This window comes from Conger conger, chromosome 13, assembly GCF_963514075.1.
Source record: "Conger conger chromosome 13, fConCon1.1, whole genome shotgun sequence".
Taxonomy (NCBI): domain Eukaryota; kingdom Metazoa; phylum Chordata; class Actinopteri; order Anguilliformes; family Congridae; genus Conger; species Conger conger.
Window position 1 is genome coordinate 27,795,098 of NC_083772.1, and position 22,461 is coordinate 27,817,558.

Consider the following 22,461-nt stretch of genomic DNA (forward strand, 5'->3'; position numbering starts at 1 on the left):
TAAAAGACATTCCAGAAGGAGAATGGAATAAAGAACCATATCAGGGTGATCCCAAAGGGTGGTATGGACCTAAACCTGATGATCCTCCCCGCCCCCAGCTGACAATGGGACAGTTTCCGATGGTGGAATGTCCGGACCCCCATCAACCAGGGCAGGTACAATTGGTGTACCGACCCTATACTAGGGACGAACTAAGGGCAATCTGCTCGGAACTACCGAACCCAAGTCATACCGGGGGAGAAACTTTCTATGACAAATTGATGGAAATAATACAGTGTGCTAAACCAAGCAGTAATGATCTGGAAGGCATCATGCGCATGCATTTGGGCACCAGGTGGGGAAAGGTGAGAGACAGAGCTGGAGTACCGGGCGCCGGAGGGCAAGTGACTGCCTTCGACCCTACCGTCGTCTATAACCCAGCAGCAGGATCCCCATATGGCTTACAGACTGCGGCTTTGAGGGCAGCTCTCACACATGTTTTTCCCACTCACCTGGATACAGGTAAACTGGCCAGAACCGTGCAGAAACCCGAAGAAACAGTGGAAGAATATGAAGACAGGCTGCAGAGTGTTATGGAACTGCATGGAGGATTGCCGAAGCCCCAACCATTCCCGGGAGTACAAAACACACCATATGAGTCGTATCTCAGTCAACACTTTATGAACGGGCTGAGACCCAGCCTACGGGCAGCGATACAACAGACTCTTGTGGGATGGCAGCATGCCCGCCTGGATGACCTACGACGCCATGCACATCATGCCGAAAATAATGAAAGAGAAAAAAAAGAAAAAAACAACAAAAAACATCAGATGCAATTGGTACAAGTAACTGACCTCCAACTCAAACAGCTGAAGAGTCAGCAGCCAGCTAGAGGAAGAGGCAGAGGACGTGGAAGTGGGAGAGGAAGAGGGGCTGGGAGAAGCAGCGACAGAAACGGCCCTTGTTATGTCTGCGGAGAAGAAGGACATTGGGCACGAGACTGTCCCAGGAAATACAAAGGGCAGGGCGGAGGAGACCAAAGACTGGGCGAAAGAGGCGAGCAAGAATGGCAACACGCTCCACGGGGCCGGGGCACAGTGAATCATCCTGATCAGTTTGACGAACAAGATTGAAGGGGCGAGGGGAAAGGTGGATGGAGCATGCGGCAGACGGGTGAGTCCACATTAATGTTGATAAAATGCAAACCAGGAGATTTACCAAATTGGACATTAAAAGTAAATGGGAAAGACATGACCTTTATGGTCGATTCTGGGGCCGGGGTGACGGTAATAAGTAAGAATGCATGGAAAGGGGCGCAGCCAGCAATGTCTGGAAGAGGCTTAAATACCGTGAATGCGGGGGGGAGTACTGTTTATGAAAATTTCACTGAGCCGCTGCCTACCGTTAGTGAGTTAAGTCAGTTACTGCTACCCATCATTCTTTCTTATTTTCCGAAACATGTCCAGTAAACCTATTAGGAAGAGATTTAATTCGACTTTTTAATATTTGTATAATTGGTACAAACGGAGAAATGGTTGTTACACAAGGGACAAAGCCCATTAAAAATAAAAAATGGATTTATGCATGGGGGATCACAGAGCCACCAACAGCTGCATGTCTAAAGAACGAAGCAATACATAGCAGAAGGAGATATTGCAAAGCACCAGGGGATGAAATGTCGTCAGACAAATTGCATGTAACAATGAGGGTAACAGAGCAGGAAGATTGGGGGTTCTTGGGTAAGCTTGGAGATGGCAAAGTGTATATAGGAGATCTCTATATGGGGCCACAAGCTACCGCATTTTCTGTAAATTTGACAGAGGAGCAAAAATCGCTGTTTTGTGTGCCAGGAAGTGTTCCACATATTTCGATTGAAAAGAATTCTGATTGGGCATGGGAAGACCTGGGCCCTTGGATGGCTCAGTGTCAGAACACCAAAGATTGGGAAAACAAAGGGTGGGGCCAATATTCACCCTCCCTTCAGGTACGTCGAGTCTCAATAAGAGAATACATACCTGTTTTTCCGCAATTGTTAAAAGGAGGGAAAGGCCCTACAACGGGCACCTCCATTTTTCTCAATGCCTCGGAAAAGGAAACACTCCTGGCACAGGTCCCAGAAAAACTCTGGACCACAAATACAGCATCAGCGGGATTATTGGCAGGTGCCAAACCGCTGGAAGTCTCCCCAAAGTCATCTTACAGGCCATGCAAACGTCAATATCCTCTTCGACCAGAGGCCGAGGAGGGTATTACGCCAGTGTTTGAAGAACTATTAAAATAAGGAATTATTGTGCCGTGTACAGGTTCCCCATGTAACACGCCTATACTGCCAGTACGAAAGCCTGATGGAACTTGGTGATTTGTACAAGATTTGAGGGCAGTAAATTCGGCTATAATTCCTAGAGCCCCTGTGTTGCCTAACCCCCCTACTATTATGTCCCAGATCCCGGGTGAAGCATGCTGGTTTACTGTGATCGATCTAGCAAATGCATTTTTCAGTATTCCTGTAGCTCAGGAATCGCAACCATGGTTTGCATTTACATTTCGAGGGAAACAATATACGTGGACTTGAATGCCACAGGGCTACGTTGAAAGCCCTGCTGTATACTCTGCCGCACTAAGTGAATGTTTGGAAGGATTCACTTTTCCCCAAGGAAGCACATTGGTGCAATATGTTGATGATTTATTGATCTGTTCAGAAACAGAACAAGATTGCACTGCAGACACTGTTGCGCTTCTCACATTCCTAGCAGAAACTGGGAATAAAGTGAAAAAGGCAAAATTACAATTGATACAAGAAACAGTGCGATATCTAGGTCATGACATTTCTAAAGACGGCCGTTCGTTGGGCTTAGAGAGAATCGAAGCGATTCTCAAAGTACCCAAACCACAGACTAAAACTCAGATGATGTCTTTTTTAGGCATGACAGGATACTGCAGATCCTGGATCATGGATTATGCGCAAAGAACGCAGGATATTTGCAGGATATAATACATGGTAAAGGGTTAGGGTCACATGACCCCTTAGAATGGACTGAGGCAGCAGAAGCTGCATTTTTAGATTTAAAAGGGCAATTACAAATAGCCCCTACATTAGCATGGAGGTAAACAACGACCTGTCGGGTATTACTCGACGAGACTGGACTCAGTAATCCGGGGGCTTCCCGCCTGCATGCGAGCAGTTGCAGCGGCTGCTGCGGCTGTAGAAGCCACCTGTGCTTTAGTGGCTTATCGACAGCTCACTGTCCTGGTTCCGCATGCTGTGGCAGAAATACTGCTGAAACAAAAAACCGCTCACCTTTCAGCTTCGCGCATGCTCCACTACCAACATGTATTAACAACCCTACCTAATGTTGTTGTGAAACGATGCACTGTTTTAAATCCCGCTACTCTTCTTCCCACAGAAGCAGACGGAGAAGCACATGACTGTGTTGCTGTTTTGGAGGAAGTCCTCACCCCCAGACCAGACCTAAAAACAGAACCCATGGCGAATACGGATATTGAATTTTTCGTAGACGGATCCGCTTCAAAGGATCCCACAACCGGTGAAAATCATGTGGGCTATGCAATAGTAACCGAACATGCGGTACAAGAGTCCGCCCGGCTACCGGGTCACCTTTCTGCCCAAGCTGCAGAATTGTTCGCCCTTACCCGAGCGTGTCATTTGGCAAAAGGTAAAGTTGTAACAATTTACACAGACAGCAGATATGCATTTGGAGTGGTACATGATTTCGGTGCAATTTGGAAACACAGAGGATTTCTCACCAGTGCGGGAAAACCCATTCAGAATGGACCCCTGGTCAGAAATCTTCTGGACGCCATCATGCTGCCCAGATCTGTGGCAGTTTGCAAATGCACTGCACACACTGGGGACAGTACACCTGTGGCTAGAGGAAATGCAGCAGCTGATGCAGCTGCTAAGGCAGCAGCACATGCCCCTGTGAAAACGACCCTCCAAATGTTGAATGAACAAAAAGACCCACAGCTCACAATACAAGAGAGTCAGGAAATGGCTACCGCCACAGAGAAGGCAAAATGGAAAAACAAAGGGTCAAAGGTCGATGGTCTGTGGGTGGGGAAAGCCTCAGGTAAACCTTTTCTACCCCAATGTTTGGTTCCATACTACCTGAAATTGACACATGGAAAGACCCATGTGTCAAAAGGAGGGATGGTGGCAGAAATGGAACAATATTGGGACCTCAGCACATGTGCATTCAAAAGTCACTCACAAAATTTTTGTTCCAGATGCATCGTGTGTGCAACACACAACGCCGGAGTAGCAGTAAAAACAGAACCAGGCGCTCAACCACCAGAGCCGTTTGAGTACTTAATGATGGATTTCATTGAACTAACCCCTTGCAGAGGCCAAAAATATTGTTTGGTGATCATTGATATGTTTTCAAAATGGATTGAAATTTTTCCTTGCAGACATGCAGATGCAACAATGGTGGCAAAAGCACTTATTAGGGAAATCATTCCTAGGTGGGGAATACCGAAACGAATATCCTCAGATCGAGGTTCACATTTCTATAACAATTTGATGAAAGCATTGACCGAATTTTTCTCCATTGACATGCGATTCCACTGCGCTTATCACCCGGCCAGTGCAGGAGCAGTGGAAAGAGCAAATGGAGTGGTCAAAAACAAATTGACAAAAACAATGGCGGAGACAGGGCTGGATTGGATAACAGCTCTGCCCATAGTCATGTTGTCCATGAGGTCAGCGGTAAGTAAGACGACAGGATTGTCGCCCCACGAGGTCATCACGGGGAGACCCATGAGAACCCCCGTGGGGCCCCCAATTGCCGGGACAGACCTAGCCCTAGTAGATGATCAAATGGTTCGATATTGTGTGGAATTGAATAAGGCACTGCGATTTGTCTCAAAGCAGGTGAAAGCAGCACAACCGGCCGTACGTGACGAACCTGGCCATCAGCTGAAACCAGGAGACTGGGTGGTGGTGAAGGACTTCCAGAGGAAGAGGTGGTGCGAACCTAGGTGGCGTGGACCGTTCCAGATCCTGCTCACCACTCCGACGGCTGTTCGAGTAGCTGAGCGCACTTCCTGGATACACGCCAGTCATTGCAAGATGTACAAACGAGGGGGATGCCTGTGACGAGCCATAGGCTGTCTTTGATGAGCAAAGCAGACAAATTTTTTTTATTTTAATTTTTTTTATTTTTCTCTTTGAATATGTTATCATTTATATGATAAAAGGAGGGATTGTGGGAGAAAAATATAATGTAGTACAATGTAACCTAGGATATATGTATCCAGATATGTACAATGCATATAGTTAGAAAACTGCTTAAAAGAATATTGTGCTTGTGACAGATAACCAGCAAAAATGTAAGGGAGGGGTGAATGCTCTGCCACAGCTTACGTCATATGGGCATATGTGCAGGGGATAGAGCAGAACACGCTTCCATTGTTGGGTGCGCTCATGTGCTTGTTATGATAAAAAATAATGAGGAGGAATCGCACCCGAGGTTGGTTCCTCCTTACCCAGACTAAGGAGGAACCACGGATGATAAATATAACCTTAAAGACACTGTAGCAGTGGGCTAATTGCAACACAAATGTTATATGACTTAAGGAGCAGATGTGGGCCTAGGAGTACAACGCGTGGGAAAAATACTGAGACATCTGAAGATGATTGGCTTTCACCGTAATGTATTCATGTGATACCTTAGGATGTGTAATGGTATAAGAATAGACACCCTGTCTGCTAAAATCTAGAGTGTTTTCTCACATTGGTGTGAGGCATTCTCCGTGCTTTGTTATAGGGTTAATAAAGCTTGTATTATTGAAACTCTCCTTGCTGTGAAAGAACTGGGTTCTTTTAAACGGGAAAGGTTGCTTGCAAGAAGTCTCTCCTAAATCAAGGGGAATTTTCCCCGACAATGGTTTTTATTAAAGGTCCCATATTGTGTAGTTTTCCTGTGTTTTACTTCCAGTTCTGATATCCAAAAGAAGGCATTTGTGTGGTTTTAAGTACCAAAAACAATCTCTATCCAGTTTTAAATGTCCATTCTCCAGCGCCTCTCATGTGCTTTATCAGGAACAGGCTGTTTTAGCTGCTGTGTCTTGCCCTATTTATATCAACAAACCACTGTTCTGATTGCCTGGTTAGCTCAACCTAACTGAATTCTGTCTGTGCCAAGTGCTTGGATATGTTCTGGCTACAAGGTGCGCAAACGAGCACATTGTTGTGCACTGAAAGATCTGGGGGCACTGAAGGAAAAATGGTTGAGTACACCAACGGATTGCAAATCTCAAATTACGTCACAGCCAATTTCATTATTAACAGTATGCATGACATTACCTCTCTGTTGAGATACGGCTGCTTAATAGATTTTAACTGCAATGATCAATCAGTCTCATGAACCTCAATTAACCTCCAGAAGAAAATTGATAAGAAATAAAAATAAGCCCTGTACACTGCACACTTAGATGGAGACTAGCAATGCAGCAGAAATACTGGTGTATTTGGTTCCATTAACCATCTGAATTTGTGGGAGTTGCTTTATGAAGATTAATTCACACAGGCTTTACCTCCAAAAAACAAAAGACAAAAACAAGCCTGCCCTCCCAAAATAATGGTCTGTAAATACAGAGGTTTTACCTCCTTGCCCTGAAAAACAAACATGTTCAGCAGTAATTATGTTTTGTTCAGATAGCAGCTGAAGTGAACTTCTGCCATACCTACAGCTCCCCTCTGCAGCTCCCAGGAGTAAGAATAACTCTGCTTACCCATCAGTCTTTGCTCCCTAGGAAACCTGTCGAGTTCCAGTCGTGTTACTCTCGTTCTTTTTCAATGAGGACTGAGCAATTGCACACTACACAAATGCCAGAAAACACCCTGATTCAAGAATCTTTTATTGGTGGTATGAAACCCCTGAGGGTCTGTGGCCAGCTAGGTTAATATTAGTAAAGTAAAAATAAGGTCCTCAGAGATATTTAGCATTTAATTTTTTAGCATTTTGAATACAATCATCATGACAATATTACTGACCTTTCTTTTGAGTTTCAGAGAGATTTTCATGGCATTTTCCCCATCATGTGCTTTTTGGTATTTTTCTCAGGCCAAAACAATATTATGAAACATTTAGGGGCAAAAATGCAAATGATCAGACCAAAGCTGGAAGCTAAAATCGCAAAGATCTCCACAGCTACAGTGAACTTTCCAGGTGAACTCACATAAGCTGGTATAAAGGTGATCCAGACTGCACAGAATATGAGCATGCTGAATGTGATTAATTTGGCTTCGTTGAAGTTGTCAGGTAACTTACGAGCCAGAAAAGCTAAAACGAAACACAATATAGAGAGGAATCCAATATAACCCAGTACAGCCCAGAACCACACTGCTGATCCTACATCACATTCCAGAATGATCTTTTCTTTGTAGTGCTTCATGTTCTTGTTGGGGAATGGAGGGGATATTGTTAACCAAAGCACACAAATAAGGACCTGAATGAGAGTGAAAGCAAGAATACTCAGTTTCTGATGGAGTGGCCCAAACCACTTCATGACATTACTGCCTGGAAGTGTAGCCCTGAAGGCCATTAACACCACTATTGTTTTCCCCAGAACACAAGAGATGCAGAGGACAAAGGTGATCCCAAAAGCAGTGTGGCGCAGCATACAGGACCACTCAGAGGGCCGGCCGATGAAGGTAAGAGAGCAAAGGAAACACAGTTTCAATGAAAAGACCAGCAGGAAACTCAGCTCTGAGTTGTTGGCTTTCACAATAGGAGTGTCCCTGTGTCTATAAAACACAGCAGCCACCATGATGGACATGCAGGCCCCAGTCACCGAACATGCTGTCAGGATGATCCCAAGAACCTCATGGAAGGACAAGAACTCAACAGGCTTGGGAACACATTCATCCTTCTCAGCATTCGGCCAGTAATCAGCTGAACAGGTGATGCAGTCCAGGGAATCTGCACAAAAGAGAGAAAAGCTAATTGTTCAGGAATGCACTAAGAGGTCAGGGCATAGATGGAAAACATAGTTTTCTGCTTCCAATCTCAGCACCGATATTAGTCATGAACATGGTCTAGCCTAAATTTGAATTAAGTTACAGGTGTCCCCGCCAAGAGAAAGCCTGCAAAGTACATTCATAGAACTAAACTGTACATATTCAGAATTTACCGATGGTAAATGCAATTTTACAACAGGTCCAGTCCATTGTCTCTATTGGTCAATTTGCTGTGCCAATATCCACGATATACGCTTGGCTAAATGGAATGTTCATATCTTTTAATATTCCTCCATGTGTGTAGATCATGTTTATCTACATTGTAACCGGAATGAATGTAACTTTACATTATCATCATCATCGCGGGTAGTAGCCTACCAAAGTAAAACAAGATTAATGATTTTAAAGAGTCCATTGACCTTCTTGGGGATTTTTGAAAAAAATCTAACTATATTTATAAATATAATGGATTGAAATACTAGCACAACCACCAAACCCCGGCCAATTATATTTCAATATTTCAATCACTGTATGTTATCTGGCAGTGTCCAGATAAACGTCTACAACAGGGGTCTCCAATCTTATCCAGAAAGGGCCGGTGTGTGTGCAGGTTGTTGTTTTAGCACAGGACTAAGACAGCTGATTCTACTCATCTAGGTCTTGATTAAAGACCACGATTAGTTCATTAGTATAATCAGGTGTGTTACTGCTGGGTTAAAACAAAAACCTGCACCCACGCTGGCCCTTTTAGGATAAGATTGGAGACCCCTGGTCTACAACAAAGACAAATGACTTGTGTGTCAGTGTTGTCAGGTGTATTGTAAAGTAGCAAGGTAGCTAGCTAACGTTGCTTAGGTACTGAAGTAGGGATACATTATTTCTTGCTAATGTTAGCAATACCGTTTCTTAGCAACCAATAAATTACTGTTCAGCGGAAGAATATATTTCACAAAAAAGTAGTACATAGTTCTATTAAAAATACATTAATATAAAGTTTGTATTGCCTTTCTTTTACCACCCCACTAGCTGTGCCAATATCCATCATATGCCACAGGTTCTCATTCCATAATGCTTAAATATTGAATGTGCGACATTACAAAGTTATAATTATTCTTCCCTTTCTGTACCTGTAGCATTGCTGATTTCTCCCTCAGAACAGGGCACACAGTCGTAGCAGCAGACAGGCCTTCCTCTCTGCACAGCCTTCCGAGTGCCTGGGGGACAGCTCTCACTGCACACTGACACAGGCACCTTCAAACAAATATCACAGCAATAGACAACTCTCATAAACCATAACTGTCTAATGAAATTATATTTCAATGTGAAATTACCTGTGGTTGGCCACTTGCCCAGGTAATGTTTTTCTTCATGGTGAACACCTGTCCATCGGGGGCGGATGCATCATAGTGTCCCACAGTCACAAACTCCATGTGCCCATCCTTCACCTGCCAGTTCACCAACTCATAATTGGCCACTGGATCCCCATTGGCATCGAAGGAGACTTTGTACCCATTCCTGGAGAAGTTTACTTTTCTCAGGTGCTCCATGACCTGATAAGATGTAAGAGGGCTGATAGTTCACTTGCTAGTAACCAGATCAACTTCCATGTTAACCATCCATTCAAAACCCAGACTCACTGGTCATTATTCTGGATGACTTTAACAAAGGAAATGTATTGCACAAATTCCCCAAATGCACAGTTCATTGAACGCCCGACCAGAGAGGAGAACACCTTGGACCACTGCTAAACCACAGTCAGCGGCGTCTCCCACACAATCTCCCACACTCCACTGGGACAATCTGACCTAGTGAGGAGATCATTGAAGTGGTGCAGTGAAGCTGTGAGACATTTTTATGATTGACACTAATAATCTTGATAAATACAATGCCGTCTTACATCAGCTTCTGTGAGGACTGTTGCATCCCAATGTGCATCAGGGTGAGTTACAATAATGACAAACTGTGGTTTTCTGATAAACATGTTTAAAAAAGGAAAAGTATAGATTGGGAATGTTTCAAGCTGGCCAAGTACTCACTTGGCAAGGTTGTTAAGGACGCTAAAAGGCACTACTCAGACAACATCTTCAATCTGAAATGGCAGACAGGAGATCAGAAACTACAAACCCAAACCCCCTCAACTCTATGAATGACCTTTGACTGGCAAACAAACTGATTGAATACTATGGCAGATTTGGTAGTGGGTGGCTTATACCAACTGTTGGTTTTCTTTCTAAATTGATTTCCTGCAGGAATTATATGTGTCATCAGACTCCATGTGCTCCCACTCCTCTAAAACATCTCTCAAAATGTTTTTTTTTCTTTCTTTTGGCCAGTTAAGTTTGTGGCAACGGAATCTCAGAAACCACAAAGCCCCGGAACTAGTCATTGTCCATCAGAGATGGATATTACTTAAGTTTTGCAACATCTATTTGTTTAATGACCTTGACCTACTTTTTGTCCTGTAGGGTGGCCATCTTGGAAAACATCACAACAAGCAAAATATCAACTTGAAGTTTGAATTGAGGGACATATTTCTTAAATGCCAACTATATAGGTCAGAGGTCAAGGTCATATGGCCAATTGAAAAAGAGGTGCAACAATTTCTCTTTACTTTTTTGGCCTATATTTGTCTATACTGTATGTTATTGTTCATCGGAGATACAGTACTGTGCAAAAGTATTAGGCTGGTGTGGAAAAAATGCTGTAAAATAAGAATGCTTTCAAAAATAGAAATGTTAATCGTTTATTTTTTATCAATTAACAAAATGCAGAAGAAGTGAATGAACAGAAGAAAAATCTAAATCAATATCTGGTGTGACCACCCTTTGCCTTCAAAACAGCATCAATTCTTCTAGGTATACTTGCACACAGTTTTTGAAGGAACTCAGCAGGTAGGGTGTACCAAATAGAACTAGCCACAGTTCTTCTGCGGATTTAGGCAGCCTCAAATGCATTTGTCTCTTCATGTAATCCCAGACAGACTCGATGATGTTGAGATCAGGGCTCTGTGGGGGCCATAGCATCACTTCCAGGACTCCTTGTTATTTTTTACGCTGAAGATAGTTCTTAATGACATTGGCTGTATGTTGGGGTCATTGTGCTGCTGAAGAATACATTTCGGGCCAATCAGATGCCTCCCTGATGGTATTGCATGATGGATAAGTATCTGCCTGTACTTCTCAGCATTGGGGAGACCATTAATTCTGACCAAATCCCCAACTCTATTTGCAGAAATACAGCCCCAAACTTTCAAGGAACCTCCACCATGCTCCACTTGTAACACACTCCAGCCCTTTGGCGAACAAACTGCCTTCTGCTTCAGCCAATTTTTTTACATTTTGACTCATCAGTCCAGAGAACCTGCTTCCATTTTTCTGCACCCCAGTTCCTGTGTTTTTGTGCATACTTGACTTGCTTGGCCTTGTTTCCACGTCGGAGGTATGGCTTTTTGGCCGCAATTCTTCCATGAAGACCACTTCTGACCAGATTTCTCGGCACAGTAGATGGGTGTACCTGGGTCCCACTGGTTTCTGCCAATTCTCAGCTGATGGACATCTTCCAATTGCGAAGGGAAGTAAGCATGATGTGTCTTTCATCTGCTGCAATAAGTTTCCTTCTATGGTCCTCAACGTTGCCTGTTTCTTGCTTGGGAGAGACCTCGCTGATTGCTGTGCTCAGTCTTGTCATGGTGTATGACTTCTGACATTAAACTGTCTTCAGCAACCTCACCTTGGAAGCAGGGTTTGGCTGTTCCTCACCCAGTTTTAACCCTCCTACATAGCTGTTTCAGTTTCTGTTTCAGTTACTGATTGTGTTTCAACCTACATATTAAATTGATGATCATTAGCTCTTATTTGGTATAATTAGTTAATCACACACCTGACTATATGCCTACCCAATGATGACCCTATGACTTTGTGCAAGTGTACCAAGAAGAATTGATGCTGGTTTGAAGGCAAAGGGTGGTCACAGCAAATATTGATTTGATTTAGATTTTTCTTCGGTTCACTCACTTTGCATTTTGTTAATTGATAAAAATAAACTATTAACATTTCTATTTTTGAAAACATTCTTACTTTACAGCATTTTTTCACACCTGCCTAAAACTTTTGCACAGAACTACATATATTTACTGAAGATTTGCAACGTCATTTTGTGACCATAACCTACTTTTTGTCCAATAGGGCGGCCATCTTAGAAAACTTGCTGATAACTCCAGAACTATACATCCAATTGGGACAAAGTATCAACTTGAAGCTTGACACTGGGCACATATTTGTCAAAGGTCAAGGTCATATGGATACATTCAAAAAGAGGTGCAACAAAAAGGTCATGCCACTGTTAGATAATGCCCGAACCACACTTGCATGCAAAACAAAAAAATTGCCAGCCTCATCGTTTCGCCATTCTGGGACCAATATACATGACAAATCTTTTGGTAAGGCAGACCATCCACTAATCCTGAAAATCTCATAAAAATCTGTTCGGTAGTTTTTATTAAAAAGATGAGTGAAAATATTAGCATTTACAAGTGTTTTTTCAGTTTCTCACCCAATTAGAACATGTCCTACTTTTAAATGGACTAGTGCCTTTTCCTAAAATTGTGTATTCATGTGCTACGGTTGTTATTAAAATTGATATTTCGAGAACGAGGCCCGTTGAAAATGAATGGTGAAAAGTTAGCTTGTCTGTTAGTCAGTGACTCTATAATGTAAGGCCTTGCGCAACAGCAAGCCACGTGCCTCACGGAACATACGCATTATACATTGCCAGAGCCATATGGAGCCAAAATGGCAGAGCGGAAGTGATGTCACTCAGCAAAGACCTTAGCGGCTGTGCTGCCCCTTGACATCCATGAGTGTGAATAGCAGGCAGTGTTTTTTGTGTCATTTAGTTGTTCAAAGGCATACTTTGCTATCTTGATTGGCTACAAGCAAACGAGACCTGGTCCATATCATTGTTTTCTCATTGCTTGTATGACATTACAAAAATCAGCCCCTGCTGAAAAATACACCTTGAGCTAGGTTTTGAAACAGCTGGTTGACCAGTTGGACCAGCTCCATAGAATTTTAAGGGGAAAATATGACCGAATCCTGTCAGGGTGTTATATATAGCATATATATATTTCCGGAGCAGAGAGTGGAGGAGCAAGGACGTCCTGGGTTCGAGTCCCGGTCGGCTGGGGCCTCTCTGTGTGGAGTTTGCGTGTTCTCCCCGTGTTCGCGTGGGTTTCCTCCGGGTACTCCGGTTTCCTCCCACAGTCCAAAGACATGCAGGTTAGGCTGATTGGAGAGTCCATGGGTATGAGCGTGTGAGTGAAAGATGTGTGTGCCCTGCGATGGACTGTTGACCTGTCCAGGGTGTATTCCTGCCTTTTGTCCAATGTATGCTGGGATAGGCTCCAGCCCCACTGCAACCCTGTTCAGGATAAGCGGGTTAAGATAATGGATGGATGGATGGAGAGTGAAGGAGGGTGGTAGTGGAGTTAAGGAGTATGCACTTTCCGGCTAATGAGACGCACAGGCTAGTGTTGTCATGACAGGTTATTTCTGACTGCTTTCAAGTAGTTGGCAGTTAGCTCAGCTCACATCTTATTTACTTGTAGCTAGCAATACAACTGTACAAAGCCATAATTAAGCTAGTCAACTTAAAATTTTTTTTAGCTTGCTGGTCTATATTGGTTTGGTGGTAATGTAACGTTAACATTACTTGCTAATTGCGTTAGCTACCTACCTATGTAACGTTAAATAGGGCAATTAAGCTAGAATGGCAACTTCTAGCTAGCTAGCTAGCTATGTTATTAAGTCCTGTAAAGCATATACATTAAACCAACAACAGCAGACTAGTAGTCACCACCAAGCTTACAGAACAACATTGCTTTAATGTAATGTTATCTTGAGATTCACAGCTATGAACAGCTAGCACATCCTGGCATGAGGCATAACATCTTCTCTGTTCATTCTCTTTCACCGCCACTACATTAATTACATGGATAGCCATCATAGCTAGCAATATAGGCAGAGCTAGCAAGTAACTGTCTTCGATCATGCTGTAACGTTAGCTAGTTTGAACAGTGAAAATTTGTCACCTATGGTTGGTTGGTCACATGGCTAGCTAGCAAACTTATATTTAGCTAAGCTGTGTAGTCAGCAGCTAGTGAAATGATGGAACTCCCCAAATCCTAACCTTAACTGTTAGTAAATGAAAAAAACAACAACAGACCCTCGATCACAGTGAAAATAAGTCTTACTTTCTTGTTTTTATCCTTGTTTCGGACAGTGTTGCTAAGGCAAGCAGGATATAAAAAACATCATATGCTCACGCAACCCAACAGACGTTTCACCACATGCAGTGCCAAGTAATTCCAATGGAGGGAAGAAGGGTGAAACTGATGTAGGATTAGATGGATGCATTTTTTTCTATTTTTTAAGATTCTACATGTCCTGGACCACCTGTTAAGACGTGATTATGAACACCACTATGTACCAACATATTTAAATGACAAAACAATGCACCCAATGCATTTACAAGACTTAATTTAATGTTTAATATTGTGGCTGATAGGTGTATGGAACACACTATATTTACTGATTACAGACATATTTATATCAGTGGTCACACTAATGCAGTATTGTGCATTATATAAGCAGGGAAAAGGAATGCAGATTCAAATGTATCTTGCATTCCAAACAAGCAGATATTTTGAGGATCATTTTGTCAGGCTGGTTTGAGAAGCTACAGTAACTGCAACTGACCCTGTGGCAATAATTGCTGCCGCACTCACACACACATAGACTGACCCCATGGAAATATCTGAAAGTGTTTCTCAGCCGATCAGCTTTCGGCATCTAGCATGTGTTGTAGTTCGTATCATAATATTTACATGGTCCTGGGTAGCAAGTTATAGAAATTAAAGTGCTTGCATCTCTTTCATCTCTTCAGTTTTTTGGTTTAAAACAAACTTTTAAAAATCCACTAGCAATGCCACAAGCCAAACGGTAGCTGAAAGTTTTGCAAAATCAGCCATAGCAATGCTTCTGGACAATTACCGTAACTTCAACTATTTCATTTTTGACTCGGTCCGGAAAAGGCGGAAAAAGATGTGGTTCAAGATGTGGTTCAAGTAGCCAACAAAGGCTTGTTGGCTACTTTATTGAAGCTCTTGTTGCTGTGACATTTACGTGTAAGGGCCATTATGTATTTGATAGGTAAGAGTCATAAACTACTTACGGTTCTCTATTCTTTTTAAATGGTCAAATACAAATTATATTAGTTATTAAAAGTTATAAGGGCAAGAATTGCGGAGTTTATTCAGAACGCAAGTGGAATATTGTAAAATGCTGATTTTGAAATGGTTTACTCTCTGATAACACAGGGCAACCACTGTTTATATAGATATGATTTCATTCCCTTCCGGTAACAAAAAGTCTGGAAATTCAACACAAAAACATGTTTAAAGTGAGGCATAATGTTATAATGGTTGGCAAGAGATCTGAGAGCCTTTGAGGAACTGAGGGCTGAATATCGCAAAACGCAAGGCCCATTGGCTGACTTTTACAAGCATAGACAGCGACAAGGAGAATCTGCCTGTTCCTATACAATTGCACTCGAGGCAACCTTGAGTTCAGTGGAGGAAAGGTTGCAAGGAGCTCAGCCCTTTTTTGATTATGATAGTAAGCTTACCCATCCATTTTAAAGAATGATCTATGCAATAATTGCTCTTATGAAGCCTAGGCTCCTAAGCTTCTGAGAACTCCAATCTGAGCCCAGAGATCTGGTGAGAGAAACTTTCAGTCACAACATAAATCTGAAAAGATTTATGCCCAGGCTCATGTTACAATGGAGAGTGGTACAAATGTGAAGGCAGAAAGGACAATACACAGCTCTGAGCTGTATGAGCTTTCTGAGTCAGTCAGAAAATGAACAAACGCTCAATAGGAACAGATGGCTAAGTTGTCAAAGCTAAAATCAAAAATCATGATGCCATCACCTGCTACCCCATTGAGAGCACAGCAAGCTTTCGGAAATATGGTTGTGTGCCACCAGTATTGAAAGCTAGGACCTGTGGCCTGTGTCTGCAGGGCCGTACATCCTGATATCAAACAAGCCTCTGCCCACCAATCCCCAACAGTGGCTCTTCCAGAAGGGAGCATGACCCAGTAACTTCAGCCTTTAAACTATTGAGGCCTTTGATAAATGGGGCAACTATGGGCATGCAGCAAGACCCCAACTGCAGGAGACAATTAACAGAGTTGGAGGAGAAAGCACTGCGTTAATGGGCTTGAGAAATGAAGGAGAGGTAGAGACCAATGGGATGGAATGTTGGGCTCTGATTGATTCTGGCTCACAAGTAATGAGTGTCAACTATAGATAGGGACAGAATCATCCTGTTCTCAGAGGGTAAGAACTACAATCCTCTAAGGTACCTATAAAGGGTGCTGGAAACCAAAATTTACCATATTATGGAGTTACATTACATTATATTATTGGCATTTGGCAGACGCTCTTATCCAGAGTGACCTACAGTTGATTAGACTAAGCAGGAGATAATCCTCCCCTGGAGCAATGCAGGGCCTTGCTCAAGGGCCCAACGGTTGTGCGGATCTTATTGTGGCTACACCGGGATTAGAACCACCAACCACTGACCTGAAGAAAAGATCTGTGCCAGCATTTGTCGTCCCAGACACTGATCCACTGCTTGTGGGGAACAATGTTATCCACCCCACCAGAAGACACCTCCAAGCAAACTATGGCTAGCAGTTCCTGGAGGGAAAGCTACCCTGAATTGCACACAGCATTGTTGGAGGAAGGGGGAGCTAGCTAAATGGGTCAACCAGACAAAAGTTGGTCCTGCACTACACATTCCCAGCAGAAGGGAAATTAATTTGATGTGTATGATCAGATTCATCCCATTCACCCCTCCCTGCACCTCCCTGAAGGTTGTTGTGCTCCATTAGTTGGCAAAGTACTGGCTGATGAAGGCTGTGCTACCTGTCTGTGCATTATAACTTTTATAATGCCTAATAATGCCTAATAGGGATTCAGTGTCAGCTGGAAAAACTTAAATGTCTGGAGCCAGAGCACAGAAACGTAATTTTTGGATGGGTTTCTTTTGGTCAAAATGAAAGAAAGGAGGTAAAAATGTTGTTTATCATGATAGAAAATATGAAAAAGACAAATGACACTGCACAATATTATATAAAAAGATAATATTGGGAGATTTCATGTTTCATTGTGCCTGAGGTGTTACTAATTTGTAATACAGAACAAAAGTTTTTGTGATTATAATAATAATAACAATAATAATAATAACACTTTAATAATACCCTAATCCATTGCAGTTGAAATATTGTGTAATGGACTCTTTACTGTACCTGCTGTGGCTGAACTCTGATACTTGTGTTACAGTGGAGTTCATCCGTGCAGATGATGCTGTGCATGGCATGGGCTATTGCATACACTGCCTTGTATACCATGTTGGAGACGCGCAGCTGGGATGTGTCTGTGTAGGGATTCTGCAGGTCTCCCAGATTCTGTTTTCCATCGCATTGTTTCAGGCCTGGTGGAGTCTCAATACCCCCCAGGCTGCAGCCAAAAGCACTCTCCCAGAACTCAGTAAGGATGGGTGAGTGGGAAACCTGTGCCGGCTCCAGGTCCAGCAGGAAGTCTCGCAGCCCCGGAATGACTGAGCGGGGAATTCCAAAGCCAATGGCACCAGCAAACAGACGGAACTGCAACATCTTGCGGTTAGTGACCCAGGCCTCACTCCCAATCCACTGTAGTGGGGGCAGTGCCTTGCCTTCCAGCTCCGACAGCAAGCCCAGCAAGTCACCCGAGGCAATGAATGCTACAATGACACGGGCTGTGGACTTGCGAATGACCTCTGCCACACGTTGCACCTTTGCACGCGAGTTGGTCCTATAAATGGCCTCTGAATATTCCACACAGATGCCCTCTGCCTGCGCTGCCTGCAGGAAGGCGGCCATCCCATTGTTCCCGTAGTCTGAGTCACTCCGCAATGCCCCAATCCATGTCCAGCCAAAATGCTTGACTAGCCTAGCCAGGGCAGCTGCCTGGAAGTAGTCACTGGGGATGGTCCTGGAGAACGTGGGGTACTGCAGCTTGTCACTGAGACATGCACAGGTGGAAAAATGGCTCACCTATTGCTCCATGAAAGGAAAGATGGAACATTTTACAGTGAATGTCATTTTAGTATTAAAAAAAAGTGGATTAGTGAATATTTCTACCCACCTATTTATCTGTCTATTAAGCATTACACACAAATTCCTGTAGCCACATTCAGAAAATTCAAAGTCTATTATTGAAATGAGGAAATGAGGAAATGATGATGAAGATCACAGAAACACTGTTCTATGAAAGCAGCAGGCTTTCAAAAACATTTTTTGTGTGGGTTGGATACATAAAGGCACAATATGAACGCAATATCCTATATGGTAAATGGCTGGCATTTATATAGCACCTTTATCCAAAGCGCTGTACAACTGATCCTCTTCATTCACCCATTAACACATGCATGGCGATTGACTGCCATGCTAGGCTCAACCAACTCATCAGGAACATTTAGGGGTTAGGTGTTTTGCTCAGGGACACTTCGACACACTCAGGGCAGGATCGAACTGGCAACCCACCGACTGCCAGACGACTGCTCTTACCTCCTGAGCTAATGTTGCCCCTATATATTTAATATTTAATTTAATGGCTAATCTCTATATTAATTTCAAATAAATTTTTGAATGCTATGATTATTATATAATAATTTCAGATAATTTATTGGAATATGCAATCAAGGTCTGGTCAGGAGGAGCTCACCTGGGGGATGCCTAAGGGTCCGAGAAGTCTGGACATGGCAATAGAAAGAGTGGAGCTAGTCTCTCCCACAACAGCGTGGACAGTGGCAGACTTTGAGCAGGACTGGTTTGGAAAGAAGACCGGCTCAATGCCATTGGCAAGCTGGAATGTCACCTTCACCGCCACTGGAACAGAGTAGCAGGAGTCATGGATCTGGTATCCCAGAGCTACACCTGGCAGGAGCTCTGAACTGTTGTTGATCTCCTTGATGGCAAAAACCATGGTTCGAGCAAAGCGCAGTTGCCTGAGAGCCAAACTGTTGTGAACAGCAATATGAAAAGTCACAAACCTTGAGCTAAACATAACAACATGCAACGTGAATGTGAAATGACATAAAATATCAATACAGTGCATATTACAGTATTTGGACAGTGGTATAATTTCTGTTCTTTTGACTCTGTATTTATGCAGAGGATGATGAAATGAATGGCTCAGGATTTGAAATTAAGCAATGAATAATGAGGTTAGAATGCAGACCGTCCTATTTTATTTTAATTTCCTTAGTGTGGCAATTGTCAACAAGGGATGTCCTTCTTGCATGGATTACCTGATATGAATGAAATACCTTCAAATTAAAGGGGACCATCTGCATTTAAACCTCATTATTCTTTTTGTTTCATTTCAAATCCAATGTGCTAGAGTACAAACATTCCATCACTCTTCAAATACTTAGACTGCAATGTGTTTTATTTAGATTTAATTGGACATATGTAGATTGAAATGAGAGTGGAGCATTACCTGTGCTTACCATGAAAATCAACAGATTATGTTAGAAGGTAATCTTGTTGTTGTAGTTATAACCGGCAACCCTCTGATTGCCAGACAATACTGCCTGAACTAATGTCGCCCCACTAGAACATGTATGTTTTTAAAGTTGCACATTTCTCACTCATAACATGCCTTAACTTGAAGGCGAAAAACTGGAAAAGATATATTTTGCTCAAAATGAAACCAAAATAAAATAGACAGTATACCTTAAATAATTGGTTACTCAATAAAGCCACAACAAAGTGCAACAAGCTTGTCTTTTTAAATAAAGTGTAAGTAAACCTGGAGAGTGGAGATCACAATATATTATTTCCATCTGCTATTTATTTTAAGTATTGCATTTCACAACATATTTTGTTAATATTTATATTCATGCATGTCCAGAGTCTGAACATATGGCTGTCCACACAGTGGCCTCCGCATTGTACTGTGCTCTTCCTCCCTTCACTGACCTCCCCGTACAGTCCGGCACTTCGGGTCGGCTGGTGTAGTTGTGCTCAATGGTGATCACATTTCTGTGGATGGGAAAAACGCCTCCGATCACCAAATCCCCAGCCTGGGATATAGAAGCAGGCCTGGGGGTCCCCTGCAGTGTGCACCCCAACCTTGAAGTTCCTTTTGCCTGGGTGAGAGCTCCAGCCACCAGTGCCAGAACCAGCGTCATCCACATCATCTTCATGCTTTGAGGTCAGGATATGGCACTCTCTCATGTTTAAATACCCTGCTGGAGCACAGCCCCTTGAGCTCATGGACAGGTGAAGCACATGCAGAGGAGTGGCTACGTACTGTCAAGATTATATGCATGCACACACAAATGCATATAACCTACTCACGGACACACCCACCCACTCACACACACACACACACACACACCATTAGACAGATATTTTAGAGATTATACTTATTATACTTTGGATTTTATTTGGCTCATGAGTAACTTTGGTTTTTGGGATGTTATTGGGCGACATTATTTGTGATACTTCAGAACATTTGTATTAATCAAGTCAGAACCATGGACCAATGTGGATGGCAAGAGAATCAAATCAACAAGTCAACAAATCAACTAATGATAGTTGGGATGTTTACATAACTAAAGCTTAGGCCTATGCTACTCATGTCAGTATTAGGAAATTCACTGAATGTATTGTTCACTGTGTTCTTATGCTAATTCTGACTGCATTTTTACAATAAAATATGAATTAATTTATGAAAAGAATTTATTTATTTTTCAACTTGTCATTATTATTTAAAAAAATAACAGTATATTCATATTTATTGCAGGTACTTATTCTTATTATGGATGCAACTCCTCCTCCAGTTGATAAAACTAAACAGACCAATTTGATCGTTTCCTCTTTGTTAAGCGATACAATTTATACTTTCTATATCATAAGCCCCCTGGTTTAACATCGGTAGAACGCTAGGTTAACAGCAGAAAACCATTCCAGGAAATTGAACAAACAAATCGAATTTACAGTAACTGCTGGGAGAATTAGCAGCTTCCTTGGCTAATTTGAATGCAATGCGAGTGAAGTACATTTACTGACTTATGACTAATGTTAATCAATGATTACAAGATTGAGCAATGTAAGAATGAACTTAGCTCACATTAACGTTACTGCATTGAGCAAAACAGGAATCAAGACGTCTAGGGGGAGGAAATATTGGCATTTTGACATATAGACGGACTAGGTTAACCCCAATACAGCTCAGGTTTTACCTGGATATAGCATGGCTATGTCCTAGTTGCTAGATAACTTTCACTTTTCAGGCAAATGTAGCCATATTTTCTCATAAAAAAGTGCAGTAGGCTAACGTTATATCTAGCTTGCTATCCTACCTGCAAGGTTTCGCCGCCGTTGGGTTCAGTAATTGCGATGGGCTATTGGGTTGAGCATTTATTTTTTTTAAAGCCATTCAGTTATGGTAGTTTTGCTACCTTTTCCTCCTGGTCCCTTTGTATCCCTCCTTTTCTGTGATCCACTTTTGTGCTTCAAGGGGATTTTCACACGTAGAGACATGGGCCCTCCTAGACCAGGGGACTCGGTGCCACTGCATCTGCTGCAAAGCCTTTATGACCACCACTGGACAAGAATCAGATGATTTACTCTTTAGGGCTTAAGTCAGTCAGGTGTGACATTTCTGAGCTTCTTTTGAGATGCATTTCCAGGCACTACCTTGCCGTATTTCCACCAATTTGGTAAATAATTTCACTTTGGCAATGAATGGCGATTAGGTATTCAATTCCCTCGTACTTAGGACTGATTCCAATTGTCTTCTGCATGTGGTCTGATTGCCAATGAAGGTCAGCTGCTGTCTTTCTATTTAAATCTTGTTTTTCATTGACTCAGGGTTTGGTTGTTGAATTCTCTGTTTCACGTTGTTTTACTTTGCATTTGTGCATTATGTGAGATATATGACTGACGGACAAAAAATAAGCCTGGGTCTGTGACCAGCTAGGTTGATATTAGTAAAGTCAAAATATGGTCCTCAGAGATATGTGGCGATTCAATTTTCACTTCAAGATATACAGCAGAATAAATATTTTGAATACAATCATCAAGACAACATTATTTGACAGGTATGACAACAGGTATTTAGCTTTTCAAATTTTCAAGACATTGTACAGCTGAAGAAATATTTTGAAAATTACAATTTTGAATACAATCATCATGACAACATTACTGACAGTTTCAGAGAGATTTTCATGGCATTTTCCCGATCATGTGCTTTTTGGTATTTTGCTCAGGCCGAAACAATAATATGAAACATTTAGGGACAAAAATGCAAATTATCAGACCAAAGCTGGAAGCTAAAATTGCAAAGATCTCCACAGCTACAGTGAACTTTCCAGGTGAGCTGAC

General features: G+C 42.4%; 1 pseudogene; it reads right to left on the bottom strand.

Annotated features, from left to right (window-relative positions):
- Positions 1–7,008: 7,008 nt before the first annotated feature.
- Positions 7,009–21,620, bottom strand: LOC133108124 (extracellular calcium-sensing receptor-like; annotated as a pseudogene).
- Between the last annotated feature and the right edge of the window lie 841 nt (positions 21,621–22,461).